This window comes from Ambystoma mexicanum, chromosome 14 (genome assembly GCF_040938575.1).
Source record: "Ambystoma mexicanum isolate Mex_15411 chromosome 14, UKY_AmexF1_1, whole genome shotgun sequence".
Taxonomy (NCBI): Eukaryota; Metazoa; Chordata; class Amphibia; order Caudata; family Ambystomatidae; genus Ambystoma; species Ambystoma mexicanum.
Genome location: NC_090940.1, coordinates 64,435,639 through 64,447,423, shown reverse-complemented (window position 1 = coordinate 64,447,423; position 11,785 = coordinate 64,435,639). Strand labels below are relative to the sequence as shown.

The following is an 11,785-nucleotide window of genomic DNA, read 5'->3' as shown; positions in this document are numbered from 1 at the left end:
CTGACCCAATGGTTGCAGTCCATTTCTGAGCTCGAACAGAGGAAGGGGGGTGTAAGGACAGGTAGGGGGGGACACAAGGAGACCACAGATGTTCCATCAACTAGGAGAGAAACGGATGGGGCAGGGGAGCTGTGGCAAAGAGCGCTTTGAGGAACACACACATTCATTGACCTATTCACCATTACATATAATGCAGATTGTTTCTCGTTTGCTATAATTCTGCCACGGCCTGGGGATTAAGATCCGTGAAGCTCAGATGACTCTCATTTTTTGTACAATTATTCCTTTAAACCTTTAAAGGCCATATTGAAGAGCAGTGGTCTGCAACCTTTGCCTCTCCAGATGTTTTGGACTACAACTCCCACTAGCTGTAGCCAGCATAGTCAATGGTAATGGATCATGCGAGTGGTAGTCCAGCACATCAGGAGAGCCGCGGGTTCCAAACAACTGTTGTAGGACAACCAGTGAGGGCAACTGATTAGCTTTACACAAAAAAAGGTGGCCAACTTGAGAGGGCTTAAAAGTATGAGGAGAATCTGATTGGTGCCTTTGCACCGGTTCCATGTCATTTCACTGACCCCATTTTTCCCAACAGGTGTTTTGACGTGGGAGTTTTGCTGATAAATGTTATAGAAATACTTTTTTAATTATTTTTGGGGGGTTTCCCGCAGGCCCTCCTTAAATTTAATATTTGTTTTATTTCACTCCTCCCAAACCTTTATTTACCATTCCTCCCAAATAATTTCAATGGGAATTTTCGGCAAAACTCCAGCGGCAAAACACCCATTGGAAAAATGGGTGTCAGCAAAAGGATGCGATACCCTTTGCACCCACCACCCCCAATGGCTTGGCATGACATTTAGGGGATGACTAGTGGGAATGTCACTGTTCAACTGTGAGTCCATGTGAAATGGTAGTCATCTTCCTCTGGAGCCTGAGGTTGGATGTAGGTGTTGAGGATGGGCCGGCAAACAGGTGTCCTATTATGCCCAATACCCTTTGCCAGCTGCCTAGGGCCATTGGTTTAAGAGGAGGAGGAGGAGCTAGGCCAGTTCAAAGGGTACACCCACCAGCAGTGCATCCCCCTTCACCTGACCCTGTGTACTTGGAGAACATAATGTGGGCAACTTCGAGCCTTGGAGGTTAGCCAGAGGACGGAGGCTGTTGTCTTCTGGGAGGTGTTGCCTCCAGGTCCAGATCTGAGGCAGGGGGTCAAGTAGGTCAGGCAGATTTGCTGCATTTCCTTCTTCTTTCCCCTTAGGTGACGCTCTCCTGTAGGAAGAATGTAGGCTCTGCATTTCAACATCTAGACTCCGCAATTAATCATTCACATTTTTGCAATGGTTTGAACTTCAACTAGGGCCAAGGGTGTGAGACTCGTCTCAGGCTGGATTTAAATAGATGCCAATGCACAGAGCACATAATAGAAAGTGATCACTTTGCTCTGTGAAATTATTGTGAATTACTATCTACACAGGCTGCGCTTGGTAACCAACGTTAAGCCACTGATGTGCAAAATTTAAACAAGAATGATGGGGAATTAATCACAGAGATATTCTACTGGTTTATTAGTAACAAAGAGCAAAGTTGTTCATTCACAGGTAAAGTGTAACACATCAATTGTGTTGAATGAGTCTGAACTTGGATGAATTACACAGAGCAATTTATATGCAATCAATAAAACACCCACAATTTATATGCAATTGCGCAGCATATTTGTTGAGTACTTCAAAAACCAAAACTTGAATGAATCACATTGTTTGAGATAGGCTTATTCGCCAAAACACACACAATTTATATGCAATTGCGCAGCGTATTTCACATTAAAGAAAAGCCAAGAATTTGCCAAAACATGCCAACACGTGTTTCAACCAAAGAGGTCGTCCTCAGGGCATACAAATGTAGTTTACCATTTGCATTAATCTATAATTATTGAACCTTGGCTTGAAATCGAAACAACCAACGTCAGAGGTAGTGGGTCAAAAAACAAGAAAAAACAGGAGAGAAAGGAGAAATAGAAAGAAATAAAAACATACCGTTAGAGATAATATATGCAATTGATTGTTCTATTTCCTAAAATAGGGATAAATGAATCTATCCATACCTTAAATATGATTGAGGTTTCCTAATACTTGATTCAACTTTCAGTAGTTGAGAGATTTAGTGATTTCTACATGCTTGACTGGACAGGGTCTGTAAGTTATAAAGACTTGGTATAATATGACACATATTTTAGTTCAAAAGTCTGCATTGCTAGTAAGTTTAACATCTAATTTGTGAAAAGTATGGAAACTATAATTACCAGTCTTGCAATCAAGAGGTAGTTGTCGTTCGACTGATATGCCGCTGTTGCAGTATAATTGAAATGTAACGCACGTTTTTAGCGTGCCTTGCCTTTAAATTCGGCCGTAATCTGTAACATGGATATGACAACGTATTTAAACACTTGTTATAAGGAACGTGCTGCATAAGCTTTTCGTTTGGTATCGTTAGGGCGTAGAACTGGCTTACCGGCATACGCTCCAAAAGTTGATGTGCTCAATGGCCGGTTGTTTCTCAATACTGAAGGCATCGGCACAATCCGGGGGTTACTATAGTAACCTTCCCGGGTTAGGTCAGGTGATGTAGTCATCTGACCCTGTTGCTTGGATACTCCTTACAAGCCGGAAATGCATAAAACAGACATTTGAGGAAAGCTTCCTATGCGGAAGCTCATTCATTTACGCCAATATTTTTGCAGCGACTTAATTACATATAGATATTTTGATGTTAATACTGTGTACAGCTTTGACATCAACAAAAAGAAAACTGAAATAATCCGTACTAATTCTAATCCTATGTTAGGTGCGGATATTGGATAGTTGGTGCTAAATATCAACCTCAATTAAGAAATCAAAATAAATGTGGTGCGCTCGAATCAGCGTGCAGACATGCAAATAACTGCCGGTTGGGCTGTTGGGACAAATATAAACAGTGACTTCTCACAGAGTGGGGTCACTAGGCTGAATATAAATGCCTCGGGCATAGTCGGTAAGCTGTATCGGTTTGCATGGGTTTGATTGTCTGTTTTTTAGCATTAAATTCGTACAAATTATAGAAACACATTCAATTCATGGTCTTGGTTCAAACCAAGTGACAGGCAACATAATTTACAAATCATTCTTGCTTCCTGTTGTCGTAGGGTCAATTCTCTGTTACCACCTCTCGGATGTTGTTGGATGTGTTTGAGTCCAATGAATTTGATGTCTTTAATATTATCCAGTTGATGATGCTTCTGCCAATGGGAAGCTAAAGGAAGTCTAATATCCTGGCTACTAAGATTGTTGAGGTGTTCTCGAATCCTGAAACGGACTTCTCTGATCGTGCTGCCAATATACATTTTCTGACATACACATAAGATACCATAGATAACAAATTTTGTACGACAATTAATAAAGTCAAATATTTTGGTTTGAAGTCCATTATGGCAGCTAAAGATTTTTGTAGGTGCTAAAGCATGATGGCAAAAATTGCATGTCCCGCACTTGTAAAAGCCTGCTGGCTTTGTGCTTGTAGTAAGCCAATTTGCCTGTCCAATTGGGTCAGGTTTAAGGAAAGAGGGACTGAGGATCTTCCTCAAAGTCTTTGCCTTGGTAAAGATAATACTGGGTCGATCAGTAATATACGATATCAAATCAGAATCTAGGTGTAAAATATGCCAATGTTTTTTCAGTATATACTGTATGAATTTGTGGTCACTTGAATATTTTGTGATGAAGTTGACATGCTTAGGATATTGTTCGCTGGACACTTTTGTCTTATTTATCAGCAATTGTGGTCTCGGTATTTTCTTGACCGCATCAGTAGTTTTCCTGATTAGTTGAATTGGATACCCTCTTTCCCGAAATCTGTGTCCAATTGACTTACATTCTATTTGAAACATTTCATCCTGGCTGCAATTTCTTTTCGCTCTTAACATTTCACCTCTGGGAATATTTTGGATAACACTTTGTCTATGGCTACTAGTTGCATGCAGTATAGAGTTTACTGCAGTTTCTTTCCTAAAGGTGCAGGTTTCGATGTTGTTTGACACAATGTTAATCTTAAGATCTAAAAAAGTAATTTCTGCTGCATCCATATGTCCTGTAAACTTAATATCAAAGGTGTTATCATTAAGGTAAAGCATAAATGCTGCAAAATCTTCTTTACTGCCTTCCCAAATCGCCAGGACATCATCAATATACCTTTTCCACCTGATAATGTTGTGCTTGAACGGATTGTTCTGAAAAATATATTTTTCCTCAAAGTAGGCCATGAATAGGTTGGCCAAAGAGGGCGCATATTTCGCCCCCATCGCAATCCCTTTAATTTGCGAGTAATAGTCACCATTGAAAAGGAACTGATTGTGTGTAAGTGTAAATTCCAAAAAACTTTTAATCATCTGTACATGTGTATAGTGTGAAGCAGAGTAGGTTCTGAAGCTAAAATCAATCGTATCCAGGGCCAGTTGGTGTTGAATTGAAGTATAGAGGGCTTCCACATCTAGAGTCACTAAATAGTATGTGGGTTTCCAGATAGTCCCTTGTAATATTTGCAACGTATGTGTTGTGTCTTTAATATATGCTGGGATTTCCAGTTTCAAGAAAACCAAACCGAAATCTATACTAAAAGTCTAGTCATCAATTTGTCTGATAAACACCTCTCATCACTACAACAATCTGTACTTAATCATGGGCTTTCATTTGCACCGTATGCTACATCTGATATGACTGAACTTCAAATTGACCTTTACAAATTTTCAAGAAAACTCAAACTTAAAAAATTCTTTCATAATAAAGTCGAAATGTATAGACCTTTAGAGCAACTCCCAGCCACCAGTTCTAAAAGTATTCAAGAAATAGAAAATATACACTTACTTTCCAACCTCATGGAAGAGGGATCTAAAACTGTCAGTGATATTCAAGTAGAACTCGGCATTCATCAACGAAATATGGATATTAAGGAACATAAGAATAGATCGAAATTCATGCCACCTATTGCTGGAGACAATGTCATTGATATCTTTTACAAGGCAATCACCAAGGAAATTCATAAACACCTAGATGGATTTCAACAAAATTGTTGCAGCAGGAAACAGAATCTTACCAAGTTGGAAAGACAGGCACTACAAGATTTATGTGAAGACAGCTCAATCATTATTAAAGAGGCTGACAAAGGAGGCAACATTGTCATTCTGAATAAATCAGATTACATTAAAATGTCAATGGAACATTTAACCACGCCTGGATGTTATGAGAAACTTATTACTAACCCCACATTACTAACTTCACAAGAATTACAAACTTTACTTCAGTTTTGGTATCACCAAGGACTACTTTCAGATGATGAAAAAGCGTTTTTATCGATTTCCAAACCACTTATGCCAACAATTTATTTTTTACCCAAGGTCCACAAGCCGTTTCTCACTCTCCCAACAGTTCGACCAATCATGAGTGGCCAGGGAGGAGCTACCGAAGCACTCGCTGACTATATAGACAGTAGTATTAAACATTTGGTACCGGAAATCCCAGCATATATTAAAGACACAACACATACGTTGCAAATATTACAAGGGACTATCTGGAAACCCACATACTATTTAGTGACTCTAGATGTGGAAGCCCTCTATACTTCAATTCAACACCAACTGGCCCTGGATACGATTGATTTTAGCTTCAGAACCTACTCTGCTTCACACTATACACATGTACAGATGATTAAAAGTTTTTTGGAATTTACACTTACACACAATCAGTTCCTTTTCAATGGTGACTATTACTCGCAAATTAAAGGGATTGCGATGGGGGCGAAATATGCGCCCTCTTTGGCCAACCTATTCATGGCCTACTTTGAGGAAAAATATATTTTTCAGAACAATCCGTTCAAGCACAACATTATCAGGTGGAAAAGGTATATTGATGATGTCCTGGCGATTTGGGAAGGCAGTAAAGAAGATTTTGCAGCATTTATGCTTTACCTTAATGATAACACCTTTGATATTAAGTTTACAGGACATATGGATGCAGCAGAAATTACTTTTTTAGATCTTAAGATTAACATTGTGTCAAACAACATCGAAACCTGCACCTTTAGGAAAGAAACTGCAGTAAACTCTATACTGCATGCAACTAGTAGCCATAGACAAAGTGTTATCCAAAATATTCCCAGAGGTGAAATGTTAAGAGCGAAAAGAAATTGCAGCCAGGATGAAATGTTTCAAATAGAATGTAAGTCAATTGGACACAGATTTCGGGAAAGAGGGTATCCAATTCAACTAATCAGGAAAACTACTGATGCGGTCAAGAAAATACCGAGACCACAATTGCTGATAAATAAGACAAAAGTGTCCAGCGAACAATATCCTAAGCATGTCAACTTCATCACAAAATATTCAAGTGACCACAAATTCATACAGTATATACTGAAAAAACATTGGCATATTTTACACCTAGATTCTGATTTGATATCGTATATTACTGATCGACCCAGTATTATCTTTACCAAGGCAAAGACTTTGAGGAAGATCCTCAGTCCCTCTTTCCTTAAACCTGACCCAATTGGACAGGCAAATTGGCTTACTACAAGCACAAAGCCAGCAGGCTTTTACAAGTGCGGGACATGCAATTTTTGCCATCATGCTTTAGCACCTACAAAAATCTTTAGCTGCCATAATGGACTTCAAACCAAAATATTTGACTTTATTAATTGTCGTACAAAATTTGTTATCTATGGTATCTTATGTGTATGTCAGAAAATGTATATTGGCAGCACGATCAGAGAAGTCCGTTTCAGGATTCGAGAACACCTCAACAATCTTAGTAGCCAGGATATTAGACTTCCTTTAGCTTCCCATTGGCAGAAGCATCATCAACTGGATAATATTAAAGACATCAAATTCATTGGACTCAAACACATCCAACAACATCCGAGAGGTGGTAACAGAGAATTGACCCTACGACAACAGGAAGCAAGAATGATTTGTAAATTATGTTGCCTGTCACTTGGTTTGAACCAAGACCATGAATTGAATGTGTTTCTATAATTTGTACGAATTTAATGCTAAAAAACAGACAATCAAACCCATGCAAACCGATACAGCTTACCGACTATGCCCGAGGCATTTATATTCAGCCTAGTGACCCCACTCTGTGAGAAGTCACTGTTTATATTTGTCCCAACAGCCCAACCGGCAGTTATTTGCATGTCTGCACGCTGATTCGAGCGCACCACATTTATTTTGATTTCTTAATTGAGGTTGATATTTAGCACCAACTATCCAATATCCGCACCTAACATAGGATTAGAATTAGTACGGATTATTTCAGTTTTCTTTTTGTTGATGTCAAAGCTGTACACAGTATTAACATCAAAATATCTATATGTAATTAAGTCGCTGCAAAAATATTGCCGTAAATGAATGAGCTTCCGCATAGGAAGCTTTCCTCAAATGTCTGTTTTATGCATTTCCGGCTTGTAAGGAGTATCCAAGCAACAGGGTCAGATGACTACATCACCTGACCTAACCCGGGAAGGTTACTATAGTAACCCCCGGATTGTGCCGATGCCTTCAGTATTGAGAAACAACCGGCCATTGAGCACATCAACTTTTGGAGCGTATGCCGGTAAGCCAGTTCTACGCCCTAACGATACCAAACGAAAAGCTTATGCAGCACGTTCCTTATAACAAGTGTTTAAATACGTTGTCATATCCATGTTACAGATTACGGCCGAATTTAAAGGCAAGGCACGCTAAAAACGTGCGTTACATTTCAATTATACTGCAACAGCGGCATATCAGTCGAACGACAACTACCTCTTGATTGCAAGACTGGTAATTATAGTTTCCATACTTTTCACAAATTAGATGTTAAACTTACTAGCAATGCAGACTTTTGAACTAAAATATGTGTCATATTATACCAAGTCTTTATAACTTACAGACCCTGTCCAGTCAAGCATGTAGAAATCACTAAATCTCTCAACTACTGAAAGTTGAATCAAGTATTAGGAAACCTCAATCATATTTAAGGTATGGATAGATTCATTTATCCCTATTTTAGGAAATAGAACAATCAATTGCATATATTATCTCTAACGGTATGTTTTTATTTCTTTCTATTTCTCCTTTCTCTCCTGTTTTTTCTTGTTTTTTGACCCACTACCTCTGACGTTGGTTGTTTCGATTTCAAGCCAAGGTTCAATAATTATAGATTAATGCAAATGGTAAACTACATTTGTATGCCCTGAGGACGACCTCTTTGGTTGAAACACGTGTTGGCATGTTTTGGCAAATTCTTGGCTTTTCTTTAATGTGAAATACGCTGCGCAATTGCATATAAATTGTGTGTGTTTTGGCGAATAAGCCTATCTCAAACAATGTGATTCATTCAAGTTTTGGTTTTTGAAGTACTCAACAAATATGCTGCGCAATTGCATATAAATTGTGGGTGTTTTATTGATTGCATATAAATTGCTCTGTGTAATTCATCCAAGTTCAGACTCATTCAACACAATTGATGTGTTACACTTTACCTGTGAATGAACAACTTTGCTCTTTGTTACTAATAAACCAGTAGAATATCTCTGTGATTAATTCCCCATCATTCTTGTTTAAATTTTGCACATCAGTGGCTTAACGTTGGTTACCAAGCGCAGCCTGTGTAGATAGTAATTCACAATAATTTGATATACTTCAAGGTGATAGTGGCAGATCATCTCACTACCTACACGACAGCAGCTCAACCACAATTTTACTTTACTTCCTTTCATGAAAATCCAGTTGTGCGCATTCCTGACTAGGGCTTCACTTCCACATACCGTATTTTCACTTTGCTCTGTGATGCTATTTTAATGGGCTGAGCTGCACTAAAAGATAACACTAACATGCATTTAATACACTAATTAACCCAACCCCATTTAACATGTAACAGATTCCCATAATAACAATTAGTGCAAATTAGTCCATGAAATAAGCTGGATGAAGAGTGAGCAAAATGCATGATGCTCTGAAAATGGGAAAGAAAAATGATTTAAACACGCAGGCTGGATCTTTGTGTAAGATGAGGAATGTGAATACCCGTTATACTAAAATGATGGCATTGTATTGAAACAGGTAGTGCACGAAACATGTAGAACTTTTCTATTCAGCAATGCAGTTAGCACAACGGGAAAGGCACAGAGGAAATTATGTGATGCTTTAGTGGGATGATCTGGTCAAGGGGAGGTTCTCTTTACTGACAAGAGGTTTGATGAAAAGGGTTTGAGGCAGAGTTAGAGGGGTATTTTCCTTTTCTTGCACTCACTGATGGAGGAACAGAAAGCTGGTACCGGGCTGAACGCTGGGCTGAAATTGAGGCTGTCTCTATCCTGGGTTGGCAATCTTTAGAAGGGCTGCGAAAATCTCAAGCGACATTATCTGTGAATGACCCTGTAACACTGCCAAGCTGAGTCAGGGAATATCGCCAGTTCAACCTAGGTAATTATATGTTAATTGAGGCGCTGGTGAAGTGAATGATACTACATAGCACAGATTAGATAATTCAGTTCATTTTGAGGCGCTGCATTGCAGATTCAAATTTAAATGTGCATTTAAATCTGTGTTTATATTTCTCAAAGTCTTGCTGTTATTCGAAGTATATTTATCCAACTTTTGTTACGAAGCCAAGATTGATTTGGCACACTTGGCACATTATCAAAGCCATTGCAAGAAAAACTTTGCTTACATTGTGAATTATAATGTGGGTGTACGTGTCACTCCGTGTAACTTGCATAATTCTAGTTTATGATAAAGAACAAGTTTAAAGAGGTAATTTAGTCTCATTGGGCCTCATTACCACCCAGGTGATAGCCATGCCCTTATTAAGGGCACGGCTGCCGCCGGTAATGATTTTTCACTGGCGCTTATAAAAGGGCAATAACCGGGGCATGCAAACCTTGGCACCAGTAATTGCCCTTTTCTGGGTGCCGGTTTCTTCTGCATTCAGTCTCTTTGATTTGACATGCATAGAGAGATAAACGTTTGGTAAGAAAAATCTCAAAATAAAGTTTGCCGCAGTAAATTGTTTTACTTCGAGAGGATGAATGAATGTTTTGTATTTCCTTTGCTTGCTTTACATTTCTTGAAACACAGTCAAAAGAGCATGAGTGTGATGTTGTAAATAAAGTATCACAGCAGAGCATGAGCCATTTATTCAGAGTGTATTAAGTCCAGTATGTGTTTATTGTTAGTGACACTGGTGAAATAATAATTAGGCAGTATTCTGAAATTAGTCTCACTATATAAAAAATAACCCAATGCGTTTAGAACAATATACATTAAGAGCCAAGAAAATACCACCATTGCAAGATACCACAAAATACAGCGAAATACTAGATACAACCCAAAATATATATCCTACATTCCCCAATCACACAGGCCATGCCACCAAATTGTAACGTAATCTCACATGACCACAGGGAACACTGGCAGAAGGATAGGGGCACTGCAGAATGTTCAAGGGTGCTGGATGCAGGAGACTATTGGGTGCTGGGAAATGATGTGTCCCAACAAGCATCAAAGAAGGAGCCTGCAATACCCTTGTACTTGAGTACCCTATCTGCTCAAAGTGAAAGTCCATTAATACAGAATAAACTCCACTATAAAGTGTTATACAAAATAAAAGTTGGTTTGCAGAGCTGTCCAGTTGCTGTCTCATCAAAGGATGATTGCTTAGTGAAGTGGGGTGCATTCACATGGCAGCGCACATCAATCACAGTGCACCCCTCAGTTTTCATGCAGACCCCAGCTAGACACACCAACGCTCATATTGCACTTGCATCCCACCTTGAAGAAGTGCTCTTTCTTTATATCATCTGAAAAGCATGCCCAAAGCATTGATTAACTGGCAGCTCCTGCATTTTGTTAGTCCTTCCATTCCTGAAGCACTTGGTTTTGGAATGTATTACTTTGAGCGCTGATCCCAAGGGGGCTTGAAGACCTACCCTTATGTGGATCAGGGATACCAAAATACCCTTTCTTTACAGGCGAGGGCATTGCCTGACCTGATGTGTGGTTCCAGCTTGGACGGCGGCAGGGAGAGTGTTTGGGATACAGCCTTAGTATAATAATATAATAATAATGTGTTTTTTACATAGCACTTTAAATCTTCAGCGCTTTACATAGGACATATTTACATACATTATTATTATTATCCAATCGAAATTGCTACTCATTTACTGACCTTAAGTTATGTTTTGGGGATTTTCACTCTTCAGCCACCCTGGTGGATGGGAAAGATGTGCAGGCGAGGTTAGTGAGGGGTAATGCGGGCGAGGTTAGTGAGGAGTGAGGGGAAATGTGGGCAAGGTTAGTGAGGAGTGAGGGGAAATGTGGGCGAGATTAGTGTGGAGTGAGGGGAAATGTGGGCAAGGTTAGTGAGGAGTGAGGGGAAATGTGGGCGAGATTAGTGTGGAGTGAGGGGAAATGTGGGCAAGGTTAGTGAGGAGTGAGGGGAAATGCAGGCGAGGTTAGTGAGGAGTGAGGGGAAGTGCGGGCGAGGTTAGTGAGGAGTGAGGGGAAATGTGGGCAAGATTAGTGTGGAGTGAGTGGAAATGAGGGCGAGGTTAGTGAGGGGAAATGCGGGCGAGGCTAGTGAGGGGTAATGGAGGCGAGCTTAGTAAGGAGTGAAGGGAAATGTGGGCAAGATTAGTGCAGAGTGAGGGGAAATGCGGGTGAGGTTAGTGAGGGGAAATGCGGGCGAGGTTATTGAGGAGTGAGGGGAAATGTAGG

At 39.7% G+C, this 11,785-nt stretch overlaps 2 long non-coding RNA genes across 2 annotated transcripts; one reads left to right on the top strand and one right to left on the bottom strand.

Moving 5' to 3' along the window:
* Positions 1-1,551: 1,551 nt before the first annotated feature.
* On the bottom strand, positions 1,552-2,650 carry LOC138527244 (uncharacterized). The gene is made up of 2 exons (XR_011283824.1): positions 2,303-2,650; positions 1,552-2,193 (listed from the first exon to the last, which is right to left on the bottom strand). It is a non-coding gene; the product is annotated as an uncharacterized lncRNA (long non-coding RNA).
* Positions 2,651-4,621: 1,971 nt separating this feature from the next.
* LOC138527415 (uncharacterized) lies at positions 4,622-8,600 on the top strand. Its single transcript, XR_011283921.1, has 2 exons — positions 4,622-7,849; positions 7,959-8,600. It is a non-coding gene; the product is annotated as an uncharacterized lncRNA (long non-coding RNA).
* The last annotated feature ends 3,185 nt before the right edge of the window (positions 8,601-11,785 follow it).